Genomic DNA, 6000 nt, shown 5'->3' on the forward strand with positions numbered 1-6000 from the left:
TGGTCGAATTTGGTCCCTAGATCCCACATTGGTTTAAAGAAAGAGATCAGTGCTGGAATAAATTGAGTAAGTTCAAAGAACAGAGTGAAGACAAATAACCAAGTTAGCTTCATCAGTGATGTCTATATATTTTCTAATTAACGTCAAATATGTTTAGGATGAAACTTTCTTGAATAGCTGTCTTCGCTGAGAAGATAACCAGATAATTGATAATTCTTGGTTTTACTGTTTGCTCCACGTAGATAATCTTACCTGACTTGCTATGGTTGAGCCATGAATAGTGGAGTTAAAATAAATTTAAATTTAATGTGTTTATTATACATTAGAACTTTTATTCAAGTTTTTTAAAGAATCAAAATATTTTAAAATACTAGATAAGGGGGGGGTGGTGGAATGAATTGGGAGATTGGAATTGACATATATACACTAATATGTATAAAATGGATAACTAATAAGAAACTGCTGTATAAAAAAGTAAATTAAATAAAATTAAAAAAATTTTAAATTTAAAAAATAAAATAAAATACTAGATAAAATACCACCAGCATTTATTCATTTCTCTAGTATGCTGCAGGGAAAGGAAGATCCAAAAACTCTGATTAAATTTTAAGTTTTAGACACTAGATGGTGCTGACTAACCATCTCTCTCTTTCTCTCTCTCATTTTTTTGCCTTCATGGCCTTCAACCCCAGTTAATGTTTTCTATTGTCAGCTGGCAAACTGAAGAGAGGACAAATATAAAGGCTATTTACTGAAAATGTTGAACAAGATAGAGGTGTATTAATGGAGAACCAAACACATATTGTAATTCAATTGCTGGCAAAATTATTTTCTTTATTGTCATATATCTGTATGGTTAAAAGCAGGAAATAGGATCTGCACTGAAAAGTGGACAAAAAATATGGTCTGGCTAAATGCAATCAGCATTGACTGGGAGTGCTTATCTTGACCAAATAATAAGTGGAGGGAAATGACCGTAACATAATACATCTGCTGAGCAGCTTTGAAAAACTGTTTTGACCACACATAATAGACCATTTGCCTTTTCATCATTCCTGCACCCAAGAACACTAGTAGGGCTTGCAAATGTTAGAAAAGATTCTTTCTCCGGAGAATTTTACCTGAAAGTAAAGAAAAAAGGTCCCTGTAAGAAATTTTCTTGGAGGCCCAGTATTTGAATTGTATCACTGCTTGCCCCTTTGGATTCTATTTACCACTAGACTTGTCCAGCCTGTATAAATCATTCAGTGTGGTTTATAATGTTCTTTCAGTGATGGTCTGATTACAAAGTAGAGCTAAGATTAGAAATCAAGTGAGACATGAATAATACTACCTACTAGTTTTTAAAACCTTTTCAGAGGCAAAATTCTGAATTTAAAATGCTCCAAGATCTTTGATAAGATAAATGGTGAAGATTTGGAGAATATCAATAATGAAGCAATCCAAAGAACATTGTAGGCCTTCCTCCCTGAAAGCCTAGACTAGGGAATATTAAAAATCACAAATGTTGAGCAAGGTATTTTTGGGCCTTAAAAACATGTTGAAGCAACAGGGGAAGAAAGTATTAATGTTCAATAGAGTGCTTCTCCAAAGGGAGAGAGGCAATAAACGAGGTTAAATTTAACAGCATGTGAAGTATTTATCAGTATTTTTGGAGACAGGCTAAGGAAGATCACCTTTCACAACCAAAGTTAGCATAATGGCCCTAATCAGGGCAGCCCCCAGCCCTTCAGCCTTCTTCCTGTTTCCTTTCAGTGCTGGAGTCAATCTATTACCAAGGTTGTTGCTCCAGAATCAAACCCATGTGCCTCCCTCAAATAGAAACCAACTACTCTTAGCTAAGTTTCAGGAGGAAGCTGCAAAGAGAAAAAAGCAAGAACATGTTAGAACCAGCTGGGCCCAAGATGGCAGGAGATTCCACTTCCAGTAGCTCTTGAGCCTCATTATACACTCATTGTAATACATCAGCATATGCTAAATGACACACCCACCAGCACCAGGACAGTTGACAATTGCCATGACAACAACCGGTACAGCCCATACTAGGACTGAAAAGGAGAGTTGCAACTATTCCAGGTCCAAACCATGCCCCAGTACACAGGTAACTCATGAATATTCTTCCCATTCTTTCCAAATCCCTCCCTTTTACTTCTACTCTCCTATATATTTGCTGTCTCCTCTCATATTGGGTTGAGAAGTTGATTTGCAAACTAGGTTCCAGCTCCTCCATTCTTTGGCCATTGAATAAAGCTCATGCTGTTCCAGTCTCAGTATCGGTTTCCTTATTGGCTGTGTAAGTTGGAAAAAGAACCTCCCTGGCCGAGACAGGGGGTCTTGGGCTGGGCTAGGACTCTGGCACAGGTCTGGTTGACCAATTTGGTAACAAATATTCAGGTTATCTGAGGAGCCAAACTTTCAAAATATGTTAGGGGACTATAATCCTCCAGGGCACAGCCCCATCCTATTTTTATTTATGAATAAGCATTTCTGAGGCTTCCTTCTCTTCAGAGTGATGAACTCATGGCCCTCTTTGAGGTCACGATGAAGGATATAAGTATATACACATTGGGTGCTGTTCTCCAGATGCCAAGTCTCTCTCCAGGTAGTAATTAGGAAGGAGTTTTACAGAACATTTAGTAATGGTGCCCTGGGAGTCTGAAGAGTTAATTTCTCTCTTTAGACCATTACTACCAAAGGGTTACTTCTGAGAGGAAATCTATTTTGTTCTGTTCATAAAAGAGACGAAGCTGCAAGCTGAAGTGCGGTGGGGGCAGACGTGCATTGTTAATATCTTTAAAAACAGAAAAGAATAGGATTCAAGGGACCTCAATAAATCAAAGAAAAGACCTCTTAAAAATAGTGATAAGCGCCAGATGGCACACATAGAAATCAATACTCTGAGTCCTTTAGGGACTGGTTTAATTGTTTCAGGCCCCATGTAGCATCTGACACAGAGATTTGCACTTAGTGGGTGCCTAGTTAATACTTTCTGAATTAGATTGAATTGGGCACAAGTACACACATACACACACACAAGGCTGGTAATCAGAAGAACACAAGCTGAAAAAGTTGCTAATGCTACAATCTTATCTGGTGTAGACAAGTAATATTTCAGCTATAGTTCCTTAATTTCCAGGACATTTGTGTTCAATTTTAAACATAACAATTTAAAATTTGAGTCTGAGATTAAATGAAGTAATTCAGAAAAATAACAATAGCATCATGTTAAAGGCATCATTCTATTCATTCATTCATTCACGTCATAAACATTCTGTGTTGAGATAGGTAACAGGCTGCCTCTGACTTGGAGAAGTTTACATAGCACAGTGAATGATTCTTCTGAAGCACATCCATGTACAAGGCATTCTCTGAAGCGGGGTTAAGTAGGCTCCAAGGACCTCCTATGTAAAATAATAGCCTTCCTACGCGGGTTCCGTGGCTCTGACTCAACTTCAAACTTCCCTTCCACACCCTCCTGTGTGATGCTGGAGCTGGGTTCTCTGCGGACCACATTTTCCCTGCGCCCCCCTGGCTCCCTGTTAAAGTCTGCCAGTAGAGGGCGCTAGAGAGCAGCAGAGGTAAAGAAGAGACTCGGCCCCTTTTGGTTGGTTTGCTGTCCATGTCAGTGTCAGGCCAGCTCAGCAGCTGGTTTCAGTGAACAGACTGCTTCCATATTTTCAGAAACAGCCTTACCACATCCCTCAGAGACACTGTCACCAGTGAGCCAGTCACCCCCAGCTCACCCCAGACTTAATCCCAGCCCCTTAGGCACCAACAGCAGCCAGCAGGCCACCTCCTCAGTGGCCTGGATCCCACCTCCACTGACATCTTTCCTAAGTTTCCAGGTTCTAGTCACTCCATCCTGTTCCCTTTGCTCCCCCAGCCCTGGGGGTAGCAGCAGCTTCCTAAAGTTGTATCTCTATGTGACCTCAGTGTCCTCTCTTCATTTTTATAGCCTTTGTTGTTCTCCTATACTCTGTCAACCCATTCTCTGTATGACATTTTCGCTGTTAAAATTGCTGGTGTGTTTTCTGTTTTCCTAACCGGACCCAGGCTAACATCCTCTTCTGATCATTTGTTAACACCTGATACATTAGGATCTTCTTATTCATTATCCCCTACATTCCATTTGAATATAAGCTCCTTCAGAGCAGAGAATTTGTATTTGCTTTCCTACTGAATCCCCAGCTCTTCTACTTAGTAAGCCCTCAATACACATTTCTTGAATGAACAAATAAATGGATGAAGAATGCTCAATCCATGAATGCATGCGTGAATGAATGGAACAGCGATGGCTATTACCAGTCTGCTGCTCTCATCCTCCTTCTCTCCGGTACCTTATCCCATTCCCATCCCTGTCACTCTGTTACCTTTCCTAGACTAAATTCAGCTTTTACTGCCACCCCCCATGCTAGTTGGTACAGAATAAAACTATCAATATTGGATAATTTAGGTCAGTGTTTCTCAACTGACCTCCCCAAGGGATATTTGGCAGTGTCTGGAGAGTTTTTAGGTCGTCATGACTGGGAGGTGAGGGCCTTTTGGCATCTAATGGGTAGAGGCCAGGGATGGTGCTACACATTGAACAAGACAGCCCTCCCCCCAACAAAGAATTATCTGGTCCAAAATCTTATGAATACTGCTATTTAGAAACCCTGGTTTAGCATTAACCTGTTTAGAAGCAAGGGATTCTTCAGATAATCTTTTTAGGCACCTTTTGGTATTGTGAATTTATTTCTTCATCTATACAAGGCCAAGTGTTCTCAATGAAAAAAGGTACAGCTGGCTTGATCATGATCAAAGACCCAGATTGTTTGTTTGTTTGTTTTTAATGACATCTGGAATTCTGTAGACAGAATATCCAGGTGACTGGTTCTCTGGCTGGACTCTTTTTAGAGTTATAGAGACTGAGCCTATGATTAAAAGGGGGTAGTGATGTGATAGCTGGGGAGGGGGGCAGCAGGTTGTTTATGAAGGTGCATAAGAAATGTTTAAAAGAATAGAGTGTCTTATTTACATTCATTCAAATCCCATAATGATAATAATTATAAGAACCAGCTGTTTTTTCCCAAATAATCCAGAGAGTAGCCATTAATTGGAGACACAGAGTTTAAAAATGACATAAATCACTTGGGTATTTGCATTTTGAAGGTCATTTTGGATAAACCAGGTGGTTTCCTCCTGGACTTCAATTATCAAAATCTATTTTCTTAAAAAAAAATTGACCCACTTGGGTAATTGCTATTCTGATGAACTCCAACCCTAAGCTTCTTCCTCGGCTCCCACACTTCCCTGAGCAAGTTCACTCTATCATCTTAGCTACCAAAATATCCAAGAGGCATATTTCTCTTCTCCATGTACGGCAGTAATCCCATCTAATACATCAAATGGAATACAAAGCGCTATGTGACTATCATAAATTTTTCCAGCACAATTCCCAGAGTCATTACTTAGTGTCATCCTCTTTCCAAACTAGACTTACTAACTTTTTAGTAAACACATTTGAGACTTCATCCTTATTTATCATCTTTAAATTATAACTCCACTAATCAGATAATTAAATATGGTCATTAAAAGGACATTTAGTTGGGTTTACGTACGTGCTGCTACAATTGCAGTTTTTTAAAGCCATTAAAGATAGCACATACCAGAGAGTACCTGTGAAGCCTGCCAGATAAAATAGAGATGTCCAGTTAAATATCAGATAAACAACATTTTTTTCCAATATAAGTATGTCCCATGCAATATGTGAGACTTGCTTGTACTAAAAATTTTGTGTTTTATATGAAATGCAAGTTTAACTGGGTGTCCTATATTTTAGTTTGCTAATCTGACAATCCTAGTGCTTGTCTGCCAAGGGCTTACATCTCTGTAAGTGCCTGTAATACAGAATTCATTCTAAGTGATATTAGTAAGAATACTTTCTTTTTATGTGACTCATGGACACTTCTTCTAATGAGGGGATACTCATAAATCCATAGGAATGTTTATGTCACTGAA

The sequence above is a fragment of the Balaenoptera musculus genome, chromosome 5 (assembly GCF_009873245.2).
Source record: "Balaenoptera musculus isolate JJ_BM4_2016_0621 chromosome 5, mBalMus1.pri.v3, whole genome shotgun sequence".
Taxonomy (NCBI): Eukaryota; Metazoa; Chordata; class Mammalia; order Artiodactyla; family Balaenopteridae; genus Balaenoptera; species Balaenoptera musculus.